This window comes from Trachemys scripta, chromosome 10, assembly GCF_013100865.1.
Source record: "Trachemys scripta elegans isolate TJP31775 chromosome 10, CAS_Tse_1.0, whole genome shotgun sequence".
Taxonomy (NCBI): Eukaryota; Metazoa; Chordata; order Testudines; family Emydidae; genus Trachemys; species Trachemys scripta.
This window is the reverse complement of record NC_048307.1, coordinates 67,612,592-67,634,184: the sequence shown is the minus strand read 5'-3', so window position 1 is coordinate 67,634,184 and position 21,593 is coordinate 67,612,592.

Below are 21,593 nucleotides of genomic sequence, written 5' to 3'. Positions count from 1 at the left end.
AACACGAGCCTCCACCCCCCTTTTTTCTGAAAGTGATCTATTCTGTCCAAGAGCTTCAGCAGCTTCTGCTGGGGATAATTAATGTTTCCTGAACTCAAGCTGGCATTCTGGATTGCTTCTTTCCAATCAGTCAGGCTCTGTCTTCTGTGACTTGACTACAGCAAAGGTGCCTTAGGTATCACACTCTCCAGTTTATGTAACATGGGCCTGACACATGCTATCATGTTGATCGCTGATGTCAGACATGCACTATCCAGCAGGGAAGATTATTAGTCCTTGGGAAATGAGCATTCTGCCCTGCTTTCTGTTCCAATTTTCCCTTTCCTTATGCATCTCCTTGTTCTCACCTACCAAGCTCTCAGCCCCACACATTGTCCCTTTTAAGTCAGTGGTAGTGCTCCTGGTGAGGACATGCACCACAGACAAGAGGGTAGCATGGACATGAACCACTGTGGTGATCGTAAGTTGACCTAACGTATGTCGACTTATGTTCCTAGTGTAGACATGCCTGGTGTGACGTACTATTTGTTCTCCTTTGTATGATATAGTAACAGGATTTCCTAAACCATTTTTTCAAAAGCTCTAGTTAGTGTGTATTTGTACCACTGTATGAGAATCAGTTTAATTAGTTCAGTCAGGTCACTATGATACCTATAGTGCAGTGGTTCCCAAACTGGGGTTCATGAACCTCTGGGGGTTTGCAAAATGTTACACGGGGTTCTGGGGTTAAAATTCTGTAATGGCGGACAGAGCTGTCCCTAGGGACCCTGGGCAGCCCAGGGACAGCAACCCAGAGCCCTTGGATTTCCAAGAGCTAAGCAGACCAAAGCAAGCATCTCTATCACACGGAGGAGATTTAAACTTCAAGACTCACAAGAAATGGAAAGGGAGGTGGACATTTTTTGCTGTTTTTAAATTAAATAGGCAGCTAGGATTGATTTTAAAATTACTATGAAGAACAAGTTTAAGCTTTATTGTAACATGCACTGTTTGCCTGGACTGCTCAAGACCTGAATGCTTGTGTAGGAGGAACTCTTTGAATTGGCTTCTTAAATACCTTCATGCTGTTTCACATCTGATGCTCTTTGATGAAACATAGGAGCCTTGTCTTATAACAGGCTTATTCAACGTGATACAAGCTACGAAAGTGAGATCTTGGAAGAATGTTGCCGTTTTCATAATGTAATAAAAATACTGTAATGATAAATAAATAATAGTGTGTAATAAGCATATAAAAACAAATTTTATATTTCCAAGATCACTGCTTTTATAATTTATACTCAGGTAAAGGAGAAAATCCCTGGAAATATTCATTTTTAGGAGGGGGTTCACAAGACTTGACATTTTATTGAAAGGGGGTCACAGGTTGTTAAAGTTTGGGAATCATTGCTATAGTGATACAGCATCAGAGACAAGGTTTCACCCCACAATTCACACCACACTTAGCAAGAAGAAAAGATCAGGCTGTATGCTTAGGCCCAAGCTCCTACTGCTCAAATCCAGGCTGTTTGATGGCCTCAGGGCAGGTCCTGGTGTCTCAGAGCCATGACAAATGGCACCGTCTCAGCAGAGGCATGAAACTAAATTCTCTTCTTGTTCTTAAGACTGCTTTCTCCTGCCCGAGATTGAGATGCCCATGATGAGAGTGTGGGAGAGCTTGTAATGTGGCTACCCACCCTGTACTTGTTCTGTGAATAGATGATTTATTTGGCACCAGTAAATGAAATTACATGTTTTTAGAAATCAATAGAATACATAACATTGAGACTGTGTGTCATCTTGTCTAATATAGGAAAGCCTCTTGCAGTATCAAACTTTTTGCATGAAATAGAAGAACATGCTCACTTTACCAGAATTAAACATCTTCCATCATACGGGGAGGGGAGAAACCAGCAGCAAACATTCCCTAAGCTTCCACCAGGGTAAATTCTTCAGTAGGGTAACACTTGAACAATTGTTCATCCAGGGACTTCAAAGCACCTTATAAATATTGTGTCTCAACTTGTCTTTGAAGCAACTTGTAAAATTTACACAGCAGCTACTATTCAGGGTTAACAATGCCTGGATGCCATTCAATTGAGGGTTTAAGCAGTAGGACTGAATACCTGCTTAAAGTTAGGCATGCACTTAAGTAAATAGTTATTTTTTTCCTAACATTGTTTGACAAATATCTGATATTTGTCACACAATCATGAGCCAAATAGTATTTTAGCAGTTATAGAGCTGACTAGCTACTGCAGAATGGCATTTTCAAAGTTATTTAAACATGGATGTAATGTAAGGACTATATTCCCTGAGTGAGTACCATGCCAGCAGCCCTACTGCATACAACTGTCTTGCTTTTTCTAGAACTCGGTCTTCCATGCCATATGCTATCAGTTTTCTGAGTCTATAAGATTTACTTTCTGGAATCTGACTTTGAAGGGGTGTGTGTAGTTATATTATCCTGCTCTAACCTGCTAATTATAGATATTTAATTATACATTCTCTAGCTAGCCTGTTTGCTCTTTTCCTTTCAAGTCCAGTCCATTTATCATCTGCAACTCATTTCTACTCTTCCATAGTCCCATGTGTCTCTAAATCCACATTCCCTCTGCCTTCATCAATCTAAATAGTCTTGTATAATTGACAGCTTTGTCAATAACTGGCAGTGGCAATTTACCAGAAAGTGCAGTTTAATATCTTCCTTCTTCTAGCCTCCAGGAAGATAGATACACCTGATCGTTCGCATTACTTCACACTCCTCTTGCCCTCATTATTTCCCCTCTCATGCTGCTTTGGTGTGTATGTAAAACCTGAACCAGCTGAGACTCAATTGTTTATCCCTACCTACTGTATCTCCCCTCTTACTGTTTTTAACCTTTATCTCAGTAGGATGATCCATTGCCATATTAGTCAGTATGGAAATGCACCACTCAGTCTCCCTCTGGGAGCATTGTGCCTTACTTGCTTGTAAAGCATGTGCTGCTCATTACTCTCTGCTAGAAAGTGCAGCCGCCTTTCAGAAAGTGCTGCTAATATCAGAGTCCTTCACCCCAGCATTGTAAGCACTAACAGCAACATTTAAGAAAAAAAACACTTGCTGTATGTGGGAGTCTCAGACTGCTGTTGTGAAGTCCTTTCCTCTCCCGCCTTTGGTTTTCAGTTGTTCAGGGAGTCTTTAAAAAGTCATCGCAAGGTTTCCCTTTAATCAGTATGTCTGTGTAAAAGCTGGGAGACCTTGAGTGAAGTGGTTTGAGAGGGAGATTCTTAAAGGAGCCCACCATGGGCTACTTCTAAAACTACCAGGCAGCTGTAATTTGGGGCTTGCTTTCTGGAACATTGTTTAAATGATATATTGGCTTTTCACTGCTATCCTAGACCCAAATAAAACAGCCAGAAAGTGTAATGCAAATGTGGTGATTTTCCTCTCAGCATTCAGTCTCTATAGATGCACTATGACAATTGATAACGCTTTGTGGGGTGAGAGGGAGGTTAAAAAGAAAGGGCAAGAACCTTGTTTTGTGCTGCTCAGGGAAGACAGCAGGAGAGTTACCCTAAAGGAACAGCAAGGGTCTCCTGGTATAAATCTGGCACAGTTGGTTCTACGCCTCCCACTCCCCATTACTTACCATAGAGGAGGGAGGGGTAAGTCAGCAGGAGTCAAGGCACCAGAAGAGGGACTTAATTCACTGACACTGTTCACTTCCTAGAGAAACAGTGTCAGTGAATTAGGTCCCAAATGGGGCCTACTTTAAAGAAGCACCGTCAGCCTGAATTTTTAAAAAGCAATGAATTTGAAAAAGCTCCATTTTCTAATTGGGCCCCCTTATGAATGGCAGGACTTAAAATCTCTGAGGGTTGGCTGGTCAGCTGCTGAGCTCGGAAGTATAAACTTGATAGCAACAACGCCAGACATGGCCAGCTAACCCTCCCTCTTCCTGCCATCTCCGCTTCCTCTGTGCGCATACCTACCTGCCTGCTGCCTCTCCTGCTGCTACAGGTAAAGACACCCTCTGGCAGGGCCTGCCTGCTTACTGCATTGTAAGCTGCTATAGCCCTTCCCATCCTTTGCTATCTTTTCAGTGTTACAGGTGGTGCTCGTGCCCTCTAAATGTTTACATATTTGTAAAGCCTATTTTTGCTATCCAGTTTTCTAGGCCCAACAGCATTTTGAAATGCTCTGCCTGTGGAAGGAAGACATCGCCATACACTGTATTCCTTGCAAACACAGGGCAGCCTCATTCCTTCTGGCAGGGTTTCATGTAGAGGATCTGCAGCCCCTTAGCATCTACCCTTTTAATAAAATGCCTCCTTCAGCAATTCTCACGGCCATAATCCTGAGTGCATGTGAGGTCAGTTTCCTGCTGTGAGAAAAATTGCTATTAGCTACTATGATTCATTTACTTCTTAGCAGAGAATTTTCTTCAGTATCTTAGCTGGTTCATGGCTGCCTTTTTACAGTGAAAATGCAAGTCTGTTCTTAATAAATTTGATGGATTTTCATTTAGCTTGAAGACCATAAGTGAGCACATCACTGATTGAAAAAGCATCAGCACTAATATTCATATGGGACCAGTTAGGCAAATTTTACTTAGGTAATTTCTGTTTAATAAGGATGTTTCATTCTGCTCAGTCCCCTCATCACCAAGTTCAGTTTAAGCTACTGAAGCTAAAGCAGACCCAAGGAACCCAAGAGTTTTGAGTAGAACATTTTAAAAAGATAATTAGCAAATTATAATGATGTCTTCAGCCTGCCTGATTCTGTAATGTCTTGGTGATTGTTACTCTCGTATCAGTTCAAATCTGACTCACTTTCCATACATGGTAATGACATGCAACGTTATTGACAACCGGAGTTAAAGGGTCTCCACTGTGAAATTAGAACATTTGAAAACATTAATTTGATTATAGCTGTCAATTTAATAAGCTGTGTACAGTTAAAGCCAGTCATTCAGTATCCAAATATCTGAGCGTGCAATAAGCAGGGAAGGGCTCTAATATCTAATTTACATGCAGCTCAGTAGTGGTTTGAATATATTTCTAAGATTTCCGTGAAAGCACTTGCTCGGTGTGTGTGGGTGTATGCTGCTAAAGAGACCTGGAACTCTTTTTAAACTATTTATTTTATTGCATGGTATTTTATTGTCCAAGTACCAGACCTCCCTGCAAGCCTTTCTGCCAATTCTTGTGGATTTGCTATCACGTTTTCTTATTTTTTATTGGTTTTTCTCCCCGTTACTATCAGAGAGATGCACTCAGACAACACGGGAAACTGACTAACTCACTGGCTTTACAGCCAGACTGGTTGAAATATCACCATTGAAACCATTTTGGATGGAAAATTGTTGTTTTTCCTACACAATAATTTTTTTCCCCCAAAAGTATTTCCTGTCCATGGGAAAATTTGCCTTTTAGTCAAAAGGCCAAACAACTGAAAACAAAAACATTTTTTGTTTTTCAGTGTAAAGCAGACATTTTCTGCAGGGAGAAACAATTTTCTGACCATCTCTATTATACATCAAGAAGAGTGAGACAGCCTACAAAGTGTCTGCAAAGGAACAAAGTGAAAGAAAGACAACTTTTTTTCTACTGTCTTTCACTTGTAGTTTCTTTAAACATTATGTGTAACAATGGCAGGTAAAAAAGTCTTCAGGCCAATGTGGTTTTGAGGTTAGAAGGTGTCCTTTGAATTATTTAAAATAAAAGCCAGGAACCTTGGCTTTCAAACAGATGTTCATTGGGTGGTGTCATGCTGAGATGTCATCAGATCATAACATTCTATTCCTCAGGGAGTTTTAATCTTATGTTTATTACAGTCTTTTTAAAGCAGTTAGTGCAAAGGGAGGAAACCTGTGAAATGAACTAGTTACTAATACTTACCTTTACGGCTGTGAAACTACTCCCTTTGTGTCTGGGAGAGCTTCGTTTCTGTCTCTAGCTTTCAACAAAGCAATGTTGTTATGTATTTTCTTTAGGGAACCAAACTGGGAATGGGGGAAAAATACCATAACTACCTCTACTTTAAAGAGCAAATGTCAGTTAGCAAAAAGTTACACTTGTGATAAAGACAATCTATGCGAATGCTACTATGGTTGGGCAAAAGATTAGGCCCCTTTTTAAATTGGCCTGTTCTCAAATCTTCCTGGAAATTGGAGCAAATTTTTAAAAAATGGTGATTAAATTTCATGTGAAATATTTTCTGCTCTCTTGCTGGAAGAACTGAAAGGCCACCGTTGCTAAGAAACCACACCCTTGAGTCTTGAGAAGGTGGTAGGAGCTCCCTAACGCCCACGTGGTCTAGCAGAAAAGCATAGGGCTGGGAGCTCTTCTCTGCCATTCATTGGCCTTTGGAATGATTTACACTTAGCCCCTACAAATGTTAGGTGTCATGATACCCATGCAAGGTAGATAAATATCACTATCCCCATTTTAAAGATGGGGAAACAAGGTCAGAGCATTTGTGTGTGTCCAAGGTTCTTGTCAGAACAAGGGTTAATTCTGGTTTCCATCCCTATGTATAATCCATTAGCGTTCCCTAGCCAAGGCAATTAACTTCCTTGAGCCTCTGTCTTTCCATCTGGAAAATGGGGATGATGAGATTTACCAGAGGTGAAATCTGGAAGAAAAACAAAAACAAAAACCACTGGATTTTAGATGTCAGAAGCCTCACTTAAAAGGTAACTATTATTCCCATTTTACAGCTCCAGACGGTCAAATCCCTTTCACAAGAGCTAAAATCCACTTTAAAACGATCGGGTATCATCAAAACTCTATACAGCCTTGAAATGTGGTTTTTGGAAACACTGTTCTGGAGAATTTCCAGATTTCAGGCTAAGAATCTTAGCTCCAGTCTAAAAGTTCTCAGGTGGTTTGATTTGCTCTTATAGTTAGTGTTTAACTAACTCTCTCAAACTGGCAGCCTAAAGGTTTTAAAAGTAAATGGTTCAAATTATATCCTACCAAAGCCATCTAAGAAGTGCTTATATATACACAATCACAAATTTTCCATATTAAGTTGGATGTTCCACTTTATCAATAACTAATACAGAAAAATATTCATCTGAACATGGAGTCGCTTGCTCTGTCCATTGCATATGTTCGTGTTGCTAACACTGATCATTTAGGTCGAGAGCTGCAAACCGTTACTCACTGGGCTCATTTAAGTAGTCCCCAGGCATTAAGCAGGCCAACTGATGTCACCTTTTTTGAGTAATAACTGCTCACAGGAATAAGAACTTGCAGCTCCAAGCTAAATTAAAGATGCTCATCTTTCTTCATTCTTTAGATGAAATCTTAGTGATTTCCAGGCTCCTGTTGCAATACATCGTACCCAGCAAGGGTTAACTTCATTGGGCTTTATAGCAAGCCACGAGAACCTGATTTTGGATATCTACTTGTGCTAGCCTAGTGTAGGAGTGTGTGGTTTAAAAGTTAAAGAAACGTAACACCTTACCAGGGTGGCTAGAATTTTTCCTAGCTCCCAGCTGATTGGGCTACTAGCAATTCTGGTTGGCTTGTTGGAGGTCATTTTACTGCATTGGCTGCATGTTGCTCTGTCTGCACTGTGCCAGAGGGAAATCTGCCCAGTACAGGTGACAGGATAGAATGTAAATAAATGTTTTATAGTATCCGAGTTACTGTTTGACAGTAAAGTCAGAGTGGGAGAAAGAGAACATGTCACGGGAATAACATGTTTCTAGTCATGTTTTCAGTGTCCTTGTAAATCTAGTAACTCACTTCAGCATCAAGTAGGTTGCTTTTATACATATTCTCCATTTAAAAAGGATAATGACCATTTGTGTCAGTCAACTCTGTGCTGATTATAGTGTTTGATCAACTGGCTTTATGGATATGTGATTAGAATGCTAATATCCCATTTATATAACCAAATGGACAGAACACTCTGCTCACACAATGTCTTTGACTTTCAAACAGTGGTTGACATTGAACTCATAAATATGGAAAAACACTAGATTAACTTTTTGATTGACAGATATATGGGCAGGCATCTTCTGGGGTATAAGATCTTATTAGGAAATATTTTCTGTCAGACTTACAGTGCAAATGTTTATTGCATATACAAAAGAACATGATTAGGGTTGCAAAGTCAAGCCCTCAAAAGTTAGGAAAAACAGAAGTAAGGTTGCCAGAAGTAAGGTTGCCTTTGCAACCTTAATTTGGCCCCCTTTAGGCAACATAGGCATTCTGATACAGTCATTTGTTTCATGAGCAGGACAGACCGGCTCCATCCTCTCAGTTCTGTTGTCTGGCCTGCAGCAGCCCAGACCTGCAATTGCAGAGAAAATCCTGCTCAGCCCCTGGCTGGAGTATCCCCAGTGTGGACATAAATTTTGGAGAATTTAGCTGTGAAGGTGTAACTGGTCTCTATGGAGTATGTGGAAACTCTGATTTTTTTTTTCAAAGGCTGATAAATTGGCTGGATTTGGGCGGATTTTCACAGGGACAGCAAAAGGCACATCCCTGAAACAAAGCCCATGTCCTGCCAAATCTCAAGTCCCTGCTCCAAAGAATGGAGGCACTAGAGCTTCCCAGAAAAGATCTCCATAATTGTTCAACCTGGACAAAACAATGTATTTTAGCCTAGCCTCGTTCTCAGAAATGGTTGAACCATTTGTTCTGAAATTTTCCAAAAGAATTCAGGCTGAGGTGGACACCCGGCTTGGGAAATTTCAATGCAAACATTTAAAATTTGGCCAAGTTATAAGCAACTGAAAACAGGGTATTATAATGGGAAGTGTTGGCCACCTTAATGAGAGGCAGTGCTATCAGCCTTACCCATATAGGGTGACCAGATGTCCCGATTTTATAGGGACAGTCCCAATATTTGGGCCTTTGTCTTATATAGGTGCCTATTACCCTATGCCCATAGTATAGGCATCTGTGGAAAGAAAGTGAGAGAACCATACAAGCGCAATTTGAAAAAATCTTTCCAATTTGAACAGCTGTTATTAATGTCCAGTCTAAGGGCTGAATTCTCTGCAGGAGTAAGTGGGCACAATGCAAGGACATCAATGGAGGTGTTTTGTATGAAGTTTTATGTTCTGTTTCCATGTGGTCTGTTACAGCACCTGTGATCCTCCAGAAACCTAAGCTGTGTCTTTGCAGACCCAGTAGCTCCCCAAGGCTGTCAGCACTGGCTGTATGCCTCTGCACTCTCCCTGGCAGTGCAGTTCTACTGGGGTCCCCATAACTGTGGCAGCCCTTGAGATCTTGCAAGGGGTGTTCTGTGGAAAACGTAATATAGCCCAAAGGTGTGTCGCCACTCTTCTGTCTAAACTCCACAGGGTTGGAGGGGAGAAAGATGGGAGTCCCCTCTGGCCCTTATACTGCCTATGGCCCAGCCTTTTGCTGGGTGCAGCTCCTGGGTAGGGGAGAGGAGGACAATCTGGGGCAATGTACATTGTGACCGATCCAGACCAGTGGGGTACAGGAATCTGGTAGAGGGCAAATATACTGGTCACTGGATGAGTAGTTTTCTGTTCCCTGAGTGACCAGAGCAGGGGCTGCACTAGAGTAATCAGGAACCTGCTAGAACCAGTTAAGGCAGGCAGGCTAATTAGGACACCTGGAGCCAATTAAGAAGAAGCTTCTAGAATCAATTAAGGCAGACTAATCAGGGCACCTGGGTTTTAAAAAGGCGCTCACTTCAGTTTGTGGTGTGAATGTGAGGAGCTGGGAGCAAGAGGTGCAAGGAGCTGAGAGGGTGTGCTGCTGGAGGACTTAGGAGCACAAGTGTTATCAGATACCAGGAGGAAGGTGTTTGGAGGAGGCCATGGGGAAGTAGCCCAGAGAGTTGTAGCTGTTACAGGAGGCACTATAGACAGCTGCAGTCCACAGGGCCCTGGGCTGGAACCTGGAGTAGAGGGCGGGCCCAGGTTCCCCCCCAAACCTCCCAATTGACCTGGACTGTGGGTTCTCCCAGAGGGGAAGGTCTCTGGGCTGTTCCCCAACTCACATGGTGAATCTCTGAGGCAAGAAAATCTGCCAATAAGTGCAGGACCCACCAAGTTAGAGGAGGAACTTTGTCACAACATATACCAATAAAAGCCCTTCTCTCCGTGCTGCCCTTTTTTTTTTTTATGTGGCTTAAACTACAAGGGTGGGGGAAAGGGTTTGTGACCCCTCAGATATAGTTTCTCCCTTTCCTCCCTTCCCCCTCCCCCCCCCCAATCTAAATTGCTTGATTTATGCAAGGTGGCTGCTGTTTGCCATGGCTTAAAGTTTTTCCCTTTTTTTTTTTTTTTTTCTGGCTCAACTATTATCTTGCACAGCGAGGCAAGTCTAACACCCTGTAATTGCTGTGAGAGGCTGGCGCATCCCACTGCCGCACAAGCCAGCCCACTGCATCTCTAGGGTCTCCTCTCGCTGCCACAAAGTGTTGCGAAAGCTTCTGCAGATTCCCATTGTGCTAAATTGGCAGCTCTGGCAGAAGTGCCTCCAGCCATTAGCAGAGGGAAGAGCTGCCTCCCAAAGTGCTGATTCAGTTCAGTGGGCGCAGTGAGAGCCCTTTCGGCAGGGGGCACGTAGCCTTGGACTACGTTCCAAAAAAATTGCTATAGAAGGGGAGCATCCCTCAGTTCAGAGCCTGCGTCAGGAAAGGCAGCCTCCCGGCTCTCATCATAAAGCAGAGCACTGGGACTCTTACTACGAATCTGACTTCTTCAACCAGTTTTGGACCCACCCTTCTACTATATCAATCTCCCTCCACCCCCTTACCACAAGAGTAAATAGCAAAAGGTGACTACACTCCACAGTTAAACTGAAGTCCCTGAGGAATGGTAACCTCAGGTCTTGGGATGAATTTGCCTCCTGAAATAATCCCAGTTGCCCTAGAGTAGATCAGAGACCAGTTTTCTTTCACTCTGTTTTCCACCTGGACAGTATTAAGCAGGAACGACACTGGTTTAGTGCCTCATCCAAAATGCTGCTCATCCCCTAGTGAAGTCCCTGTCCTCATTCTATGATTCAGTGTCGCTCTCGGTAGGAGTCCACATCTGTGTATGGGAAATTAAGCCGTGACTTTTTGGCTACAAGAAAAGGGTCTGACCAGCTGAGCTACAATGAGGACAGCTGGCAAAACGGGCAGCAGACTGTGAGCTGTGAGTCTACTATAAACTGTTGAATTGGCGGCAAGGATGATTACTCTTCCTTTATGCACCTTGAAGGAGAGCTTGTTTTAAACCATACATTCCAAGCAGGTTTCAGAGACCGGTATTGTTGATCAGCTTTGTCCCCAACCTCATGAAGGATGGAATTGTTCCCACAGCAGGATTTTAAAAGTCAGCAGTGAGAGGATCAGAGCATATAAAATGGATGGCAACTCACTGCCCACTTTGACTTCCCACCCTTGTTCCTCTCTACAGTTTTATACCCCCGTATGGTGTCTCGTCCTAAATTAGATTCTAAGCACTTTGAGACATGCACTCTTATTCTTTTTGTGTACAGCACGGCCTTGAAGTCTCTAGGTACAACTGTAATACAAATAATTATTAATAAGACCATAATCAAGGCTGTATTAGTTGATGCTGAACATTAGGGACTTACAGTAATTATAATGCCATTAAGTCATTTGAAAATAAGTAAATGCAAATCATAGGACTCTAGGAAGGAGCTGAAATTCCTTCTTGGCATTCTTCTATTACACAAACATTGGCTGCATGGCATGGAAAACAACCTTGAATCATTGCCAAAAGGTTGGGGCCTAGATCAGCTGTTCTGGGCCAAGGGGACCACACATAACATAGCTGGTTATTCACTTGGGAGATATTAAGCTGTTCTAACAAGGAGGGATTACAGATTCAAAAATATCTTCCTAGTTCTCAGCATTTTTGGAAGCCGTTGTCTCCGCATTTAGTAGTACCCAGGTAAAAATCATTTTGAACATGGGAAGACTTCTGTGTAACCATTGACATTGCATAGCTAGGGCCATGTCTTCATTACAAAATGTGACTGACTTGGCTGTTTTGATACTGAAGACCACTGGCCCGCCCCTGGGCCATGTGTAAGCCAGCCCAAAGCCATCACACATTGAGGTTGCTTTTCTCCCGACCCTTAAACAAGGTTTTTAAAATGTGCTGACTTGTACAAAAGCTATGTTGTGAATTAGAGACTCATTGCATGTGTTGAGAGTAAGGAAGGTAAACACCTAGAAGTCAGGTACTAAAAGACTGTGATCCTGCTAAGTTCTAGTCTAAGAGGGCTTGTGCGTAGTTTAATTCTATGAAGATTCTGTTGTGTTCGTCTGAGCTTGTCTTGGGTGCTTATACCAAGTTACCTCATGGAATTTGTGTACCCTGTGTTGTAGCCTTTCACACCATTCAGGTTTCGTTGGAGGGCTTGGTGGCCCCAACAAGCTGGTATTTATATTGTAGAACTAGCAGGGAAAGGAAGTGTATATTACAGAAAAATAAGCCAATTGTCGTTCAAATTGTTTGTGTGTAGTAAAGCATCAGATAGAACAAAATGTTCCTGCAGTGTGTAACATCCTTCCTGATGTTCATCTTAATTCCTTTGTCAATTCAATGTCTCCTTTGATTTAGAGTCAATAAAACCATTCACGAGATTAGACTTTGGTGCGGGAAAAAACAAGAGTAACTGTTTAATTGTAGGCTAAAAGTTAAATGGAGGCTGGCTTTTTTCAGTTGTATGTTGACAGTCGGAGTGCTGTCATTGTCTAAGTTAAAGCGGTGTCAAACACAGCCAGAACAAGATCATGGAGCTGCTGAGTTGAGAAAGAACCACAGATGTGAAACTGCTTCTCATTTCAAGGTGCATGTAGCCGCTGTAGAGCAGTATTATTAAATAGCATCCTTTTAATTGTCCCCTTTTAAGTGGTGGACTCTCCCTCCATCTAGCCTGAGAGCCAAATATGATGATTTGAAAAGTCAAAGGGACCCTCCCACTCCCTCAGGGCCCTCATTAGAGGGGAGTTCTTTATTAGCTCCCTAAACAATGGTCAGTCAGAGAAACTCAGGTTTACCCTGGCTGGAAGATCTGTGCCTCCCAACCAGGGACTGGATGGAAGCAGCTTGTCAGGCTGAGTGCCAGCCTGTTCACTCCACCACGTGAAACAGCAAAGTTGGGAAGTGGTTCCTTCTGGACTACCTGTTGATAGACATGACTGGTGACCTTTCCTTTCCACAGTACAACAGCAGCTTCACCCAACCCCAATACACAGAGGCTGGTGTTCCTGGATGAGAGAAGCCAGATATTAAAGTGGGTGGTTTCTAACCTGGGGGACTGGCCAGTTCAAGTGGCTGGTAATAGGATATAAAGCCTTTTACCTCGAGGCTCCAATTCAAATACATCCTGATCTGGCAATGACCAAAATCATTTCTCTTGGTAGCTGTCCATATGGGCCACTGCAATGGTTTTTTGGTCTCCATCCAGTTCTCGGCATCTACCTCGCAAAACCTGCTGCTCCAGAAAAGATGAATTAACTGGCACCCTTGTTTGCAATCGCACAAGAGGAGCCAAGGAATGGTTGGGGTATGATGTCACTGAACTGCTTTTCGTACCAGGGGTGTTCCTTCCATGGCAGCAGTTCAGTCTGGTAAGTCTGTCATGAGTTTTAAATTCACATGCACACCCAGAAAGGGGATTTCCCCCTTCTTTAAAATGAAAGAAACTACTGGCTTCAACACTCAGCAGGAACTCCCCAGCATGCCACTCAGGCCTGTTGTGGAGTGCTAGAGGCAATGCGATTCCTGCAGGACATGCACTCCCAGATTTGGTGCCAGGAGGCAGATGTCTGAAAATCAGCAGTAACTGCTGCATCCTTTCCCTCTGCACCTCTTTTATGGAAGTGGTGGGTTTCTATGGGTGGTATAATCTAAATATGAGATTTTCCTTGGACAGTTCATTTCAAAGCTAGCATCATCCTACAGGGCCTATCTTGAGTGGGCCACAGGCAGCCGAACTGTATAGCCTAGATCAGGCCCTTGTTCTACAGAACATGCAGTGAAATGCTTCCCACCTCCATCCATGAGAGAGGCTTATTATAAGAACCAAAATTTGGATACCTGATCCTCTAATGCAGTGGTTCCTAAACTTTAACAACAACCTGCGAACCCCTTTCACTAAAATGTCAAGTCTCATGAACCCCCACCCTAAAAATACATATTTCCATGGATTTTCTCCCTTACCTCAGCATAAATTATAAAAGCAGTGATCTTGGACATACAAAATTTGTTTTTATGACATGCTTATTACACACTATTTATTAAGTATTATTTATCATGACAGTATTTGTATTACATTATGAAAACGGCAACACTCTTCCAAGATCTCACTTCTGTAGCTTGTATTACTTTTGATTAAGCCTATTATAAGACAAGGCTCCTATGAGAGGTGCCAGTAGAAAAAAGGGGGTAGGGGCAAAGCCCTCCGTGCACCCTGGGGATTGGGGGGGTACTGCCAGAAAAGGGGGGGGGGGCCCTGCAGGGGCCACTGGAAAAAAAGTCAGGGACCCACAGGGGGGGCGTGCTGATGTGAGGGCGGCACTTGACTCTCATTGCCCCCCCCATACTGGCACCTCTGGCTCCTATGTTTCATCAAGGAGTATCTGATGTGAAACAGCATGAAGGTATTTAAGAAGCCAACTCAGAGTTCCTCCTACACAAGCATTCAGATCTGGAGCAGTCCAGGCAAACAGTACATGTTACAACAAAGCTTAAACTTGTTCTTCATAATAATTTAAAAACAGTAGCAGCCTATTTAATTTTAAAAACCACAAAAAAACATCCACCTCACTTTCTATTTCATAAAAGCAGTCTTGAAGTTTAAATCTCCTCCGTGTGATAGATACGCTTGCTTTGATCTGCTTAGCTCTTGGAAGTCCCCCAAGACTCCGGGCTGCTGGCCCGTGCTGCCTGGGGTCCCTACGGACAGGTCTGTCCGCCATTAGGGAATTTTTTCCCCGAGAACCCCCTGTAACATTGGTTCACAAACCCCATTTTGGGAACCACTGCTCTAATGCACAAGTTCAAACAGTTTCTATAGGACAGCAGCATGTTATAAATGTTGCACACGTCTTGCTCTGCACAGTTAAAGTGCAGCCTCATGGCAAACATGAAAAATTCTATTTTCTTTTCCTTCTATTTTTTTTTTAGTTGCCCATTAATACACTTCCTAAGGAGAAAAGACTGTTGGTCAAAACAAATATTATTTAAAGCCCAGACTGCTTTAAGGTTCCCTGAAGGTTACCTCTGTTCATTAAAAATGCCCATTAGAATGGCTCCTCCAAACATGTAGTGTAGGGTTTTGGTTTTTTAAATATTGCTGAGTTTTAGTTCCCCTCTTTAATTTTTTACAGTTGAGTTTCATGGCATTGGGCCAACGGAGAGGAATTGAAAAGTAATTTATTAATGTAACCCCATTCTAGCGCTTACCAGTATTCAGGCTGTAACACAGGTGATGTAATACAATAAAAGGAAGCTGAAACTGGGTAAATCAAGGACACAAAATGAAGTATAACTTCTTTCATTAAATAAAATCATAAAAATAAACATCATTCTATTAATGTTTTTCTAGACCATAAACTTAAAATATAAGGAGTTGCCCTTATTGTGTTGGAATTCTGCATTTAGCTTCATCTCGCAGATAATTGGCCCCATTATATAATTCTTCAGTCAATAGTGCCGCCTCCCAGCCATCAGCATCAGACAGGTGAGCAAGGTCATCACTGGTCTGAGTAAGAGGGCAGTGCACCATGGCACTTCCCAACTCTGTGATGCAGCTGTTATATGGAGTCCCTTGTGTATTTCATATGAATGGAGTGGAAATTGTTTTTGCCTGGACCCAAGACTGATAAACTATGCCAAAGCCTTGAACATATGTTTTGTAAGATGCTTGTAGCCTCGCTCCATGAGCCAGGCCATTTTTCCTTCAATAACACTCTTAAGATTAAATTCCAAGCTGCCCAGAGTGAATGGCGGTACAAGGTAGCCTGACAGTGTGATCAAGTGGTTTGCTGAAGGGCTGAGCATAATGGGAGATGGTCGAACAATGCAGGCAGGCAGGCAGCCTGGTTGTAGTCCTACAGCTTCATGATGAAGTTGGGGATGGGGCAATCTCAGTGGAGCCTGGAAGCCAGGCAAGAGTGGTGGGTCTAGAGCAGTGGTGGGCACTGTTGTAATCGTGTGCATTGTAATGTTCATTTAGGTATCCAGCTGGCTGCGTTGGGCTGATTGGCTTCAGTATTATATATTTAAGTTCTAGCCTTCCTGAAAAATGTCATGTAGCAATTTAACCCATCATCAGAATTAAAATAATAAAATTCTGCACTTTGCACCCCTTCTAATTCTATGTTGCTGACACTGGCAACAAAAATAAGAGGCAGGAAGAGCCTTCCCTCTGAGGAAAGATTGAAGAAACTGGGACTGTGTAGTGAGGAAATAAATAGTTGGGAACATGAGCACAATGTTCCTGCAGTAATGGAGAGCATAGTGAAGGCAAATTGGCTACATTTGGGTTACTTAGACCACTCTGGGTTTTCTTGACACACAGACACCATTGTGATAGGCACATTAGAAACAAATGATTTTTCAGCTGCCACCAATGTGGATTCAGACAAATCTCATTGATGTAGTAGTGGCATTTTCTTCAGAAATTTTTGGTTGACTTTAAACAAACACCTTTAGGCTCAGGAAACTAAGGTGCTTAAGAACATTAAAAAGAGAGAGAAATTTTAGGCAGAAGAGTTGTTTTCTTTTCTATAGGCTTCAGTAGCTTCAAGTTTCTGTAGCTTCAATTTTTTTTTTTGTTTGGTTTTATTGCTATGCCCAGCAACTTTAGATTTAGAGCCATACAACTGCGAGAACCTATGAACACCTGCTTCTTCCCTGTCTGGAGAGTTCTGCAATAGAGCCAACCTGAGATGCAAGCAGTACTTTACTTCAGAGGCTTATTTTATTGCAGCGAATGCAAAAGGGAAAACTGGACCCAGCTGCAGCAAATAAAGACTATTCTGTATTTATAAAGCAGTGAATATGATGTGTTAAGGAGGCAGCCTTCCTACTTTCCTCTGGGAGGAGCGGTCAGACAAAGGACAATACTGTGTCATATTGTGGCCCCTGTACACTGGGAGAAAAAAACCCAGAACTATGAAAATGCCTTTTCACTCCAAAGTGGTCTGCTGCAGGAGTTAGAACACCAGTAATTTAACTGCAAGGAAGTAAACCTCATTTTTTTATTTTTTTTTTTTTTAAAGTGAAATCCACTGGAGGACATGAGAAATTTGGTTTAAACCAAAATAAGTCTACACTCAGCCTTTTGCAGTGGTTGAACTAAATTGTTTTAAAATCACACCTTTAAGCTGACTTAAATTTTGTGTTAGTGAGTGAGCCAATTAGCCCAGTCCATCACGGACTAGAAGTTACGGACTCACTAGTCTCTCTCTGTGTCCGGCAATCTTTCAAATATAAGCTTCTTTTAAATGAGGAAAAAATAAAAGAAAGAAAATCCCTGCACTACCTTTGCCAAACTAAATGAAGGCACCTGAACTTTACCAGTTGGATTTTACTCCGGGTTAGAAATTTTCTGGAGAGCTTGAGACATAATTTGGGACACATGAATCCAAAATATCAGCTTGTTGAAGCTTCCTTTTTTGTGAACTTTTTCTAGTTATTAACTGCAGTGTTTATACAAACTCTAGGAGCCCTGCTTAGCCCCAGCAGGCTCCCTGGGGCATGCACGGAGAGACTCGCATCATAGCCATGAAGCCCCAGGAATACTCACAGGCGACTGCCTTTAAAAATGTGTAGGATCTGCAAATATGGAAATGGACATTTGTCATTTGAACAACCTTAACTGTCCTGTGTCACTGCCATGTGCTGTGTATGTGTGTAATGAGGTGAGAGAGAGAGAGATGAAAGTGGAGATGTGCCAAAGAGCAGCAGAATTTGTGGATGGTTTTGAATCCCAAGTCACAGTGGGAACGGGTGGGAAGTCTAGGAACCTCCCCCAGAGCATTCATGAAAAATAGATGCAATCTGGAAGGGTTTTCATGCCAAGGCAATATGACATCATCCCTCTCTCATATCTGGCTTTTAAACAGATTTGTATTTTACATTCAGTCAGATGATTCCACGTTCCCCACTGCTCCTGACACGTCTTTGACCTTGCAATAGCCTCTCGCAAAGACAGGGCTTTTTCTCTTTCTGGCAAGAGGCCGTTTTTCTGCTGTGCTGGATCTCCATCACCCTTCTCTCTCCCCTTCTCTTCTCCTGTTTTTCATTCCCCCCCCCCCCGCTCTTCTCTAACCAATTCTTCCCTCACCCACCAGCTTAACTCTTCCCTCTGCTTGCCAAGAAGACAAAGGTCAGTCTTAATTTTCACACTGCTGACACCTGAGTGCTTAACTGTGCAAACTTAACATGTTGTATTAGCATGCTTTTTTGCATCTAGTTATCTAAAATTGTCATAATAATGCAATACAGGCAGGAAATTATATACAATATTACAGTCAAGGACCCCTGAACTCTGCAACAAGCTGGAACTAAACTCAGTGGCAAGAACTGTAGTGTTTGCAGCAGCGTCATATAAATTTTAAATGAATAATAGAATCGATTCAATAAGCTCTGTTATTTCCATTGCTATTAATTTTAGTTTGTTTATGCTGGTCACATTTTCAGTCTGCATTATGCCACACTTGTTTGTATTGACAATGCTGCAATGAATCTGAGTGGCCACTATACCTTCGCCTCTTCATTGAGGGAATGAAGAGGAGAAGCTAAGGTAGAGGATTGGCAAGTTGGGACTTTTAGCACCGGGGGTGGGGGAAAGACCATTTGGGTTTATGGAATATTCACACTACTATGATGTTCTGCTAAAATGACCAGCAGTGAAATATAGTTAATGTTGACACAAATCCCTAGCTTTAGTTTTCAGTTAACCACCAATGTGGAATCTAAAATAAAATGTTACCAGATAGAGAAAATGATGGTTTATACTAGTTTGTGCTATGAGCAGACAGAAGACAAATGTTTGAACAATTTTCACCATCCTTTTTAGTAAATTTGCATTTAATAGAAGAGAAGTCAAAGGATCAGTTGTATAAAAATAGTATTTTGGCATCTACATTAAGTGGAACAAAATGAGTACTGACAACCAAGAGTCAATGCTTTGGCATGTTTTTTTATTCTATGGTAAATATTAAAATAAATTCAGGTCTGCAAGGCATAATGAAAAAATAATCCACTTGAGAGGAAAAAGACCGTTATGCATCACTGTACTGAAGTTGCCATTGATAATAGTGACAATTCCAGAGCCATTGGACCTTGTTTTGATCTCTTGGATTTATGTGCCTGTGTCCTGGATCAGGCTGCATATTTCCTAGGCACTCTGAAGGACACCTAATCTGCCCTATAATCTTTCTTATTTGGTGACTAGCAGAATAACAGATATGCATAATTTAAACGGAGGGTTATGCAGCTCTCTGCTTTAAAACAGGGACATGAGGGCAGGATATAGCATGTTTTCTTGATCATCAAGGAAAGTTAAGTTATTATCCACTGAACCTGCATAGTTAGAACTATAATACAGCACTAATGATGATAGTGGTGGGCTGATTTACATACTGCTTAATTTCAGCTACACCTTTGAATACAAGAACTAAGTGTTCATTTGTCTATTGGCAAGTCAAATTAATTTTCATGAACTCTTTATTCCGTTTTTCCACAATGAAGGTAATTTTGGTGTCACTGTTAATTTCATTATGTAAATTCTAAACTGCATAGGTATCACCCAACTTCTCACTCTGAAGAATGACACAAATTAAGGATTTCATTCACAAGAGAATTTCCTGTACTTATTCCTAGAAGTAGCATTGCAACTTTTTCACAGACTAAAAGCCTTCTGTTTGTGAGTAGCCAGGAAACAGTTATTTGTAGATCAGTAGTTGCATGCTGGTTTATAGGATATTTTACATGAAAATTAATTTTATCTGGGACTTAGAATATTTTTGAAGAGCCTTTAAAAACATCCAGGGAATCCCTTTAATAAATAAAAGAACTAGAAAAACAGCACAATTTTTCTTAAACTAACTTCAATTTAATATAAACAAATAGTCCTCCTCCCCCAACCAGTCCAATGAAAGACAGTAAAACTTTCTGGATAGTAAGCTAACCAATAAACACACTGACAAGAGAACACTTAATCAGCAAACTAATGATTCCAGTGTACAATTCAAATACTTTTAAGAGGCACATTAGCAAAGATTTCAGATATGGATGCTGGAAGTCATTTTTGTTCCACTCATAGTTTCTATGTAAGGGTACACTTCAACTTCTAGTCCACAAAAATGTATGTCAACTTCTAGCTAAACTTCCCAGGCATGTCTGCATATTATCACAGCCACTTGCAGAGTTAATCCAAAGAATATAAAAGCAACAGAGGCTAAATATCAAAGAACACTTGTATAATTGTAGCTCTCAAAGCATCTACAAGCCTTCTCTCGCCTTTCAGTTTCTTCCAGCTTGGAAGAGCTTTGAAGGCATTTTTTATCGTTAATATTACAGTTAACAACTGAAATGTACAAAAAACAGAGAAGTCAATGTTATAGTTCTCTCAGCGCCTATAATAGGGCACCATTGCAATTATACAATATTTTGGAGAATAAATATTTTCCAATTATTACATATGTGCAAAGAGGCAGTTATACACCTCTAAAAAAATCTTACTGCGTTATAGGTGAAACCACGTTATATCAAACTTGCTTTGATCCGCAGGAGGGTGCAACCCTCCCCCCCAAACGCTGCTTTACCACGTTATATCCAAATTCGTATTATATCTTGGGGTAGAGGTGTAACTGCTGTAGGAGCCATAGTTTGAACTTCCAGCCTATTGTGTCTAAATTCTTGAGTATAATATGGCATTAGGTCACTTGCACTAAACATATACATTTACGTATACGTGTTTGCTTTTTCTTTATTTCTTTTGCACAAGTTTTTATTTACTTTCCTGTCAGACATCTGAACAAAGGTTATAGGGCAGGCCTCTCTGAAAATTAGATTCCAGCACTGGTATCTCAGGTTTACCCTATGGCATAGTTAAGGCAATGCGTTATACAAACACTAATTATCACTATTTATCTTTAGTATCTGAAGTTGCCAGACATGTTAAAAAATGCCAGTACCGAGTTTCATCTGCAGTAACGTAACCTAAGCAGAGGGGGAAGAAATGCTCTTGTCACAATGCAAACTTCCTAGATGTATCTAATGTGATAGAGAAAGAAAACAATGAGAGACTGCATTCTGTCACAAACGTTCACTCATGTTAGGGGCCCTGCTGCCAATAAACTAATCTCAAGATGCTAAGGCCTAGATGAGGCCCAATTATATTTCAGTCCAGTGTGAGGCTGGCCTGTATTTGTTCTGAAATGTTTTATTCATGCACAAAATTGGATTTCAGCATTATTATTCTACAGAAGCTTTTCAAAGCACACAGACATTTACTCTCTACTCTAACTTCTGAAACACAGCAAGAGCTTTAATGCTGAAGCAAGTTATATGAATAACACTATTCAGATCTGTAAAAACAAGAACAAGGAGACAGCAGGATCTAGAGGATTGGATCTCAGTCCTATGCCAGGA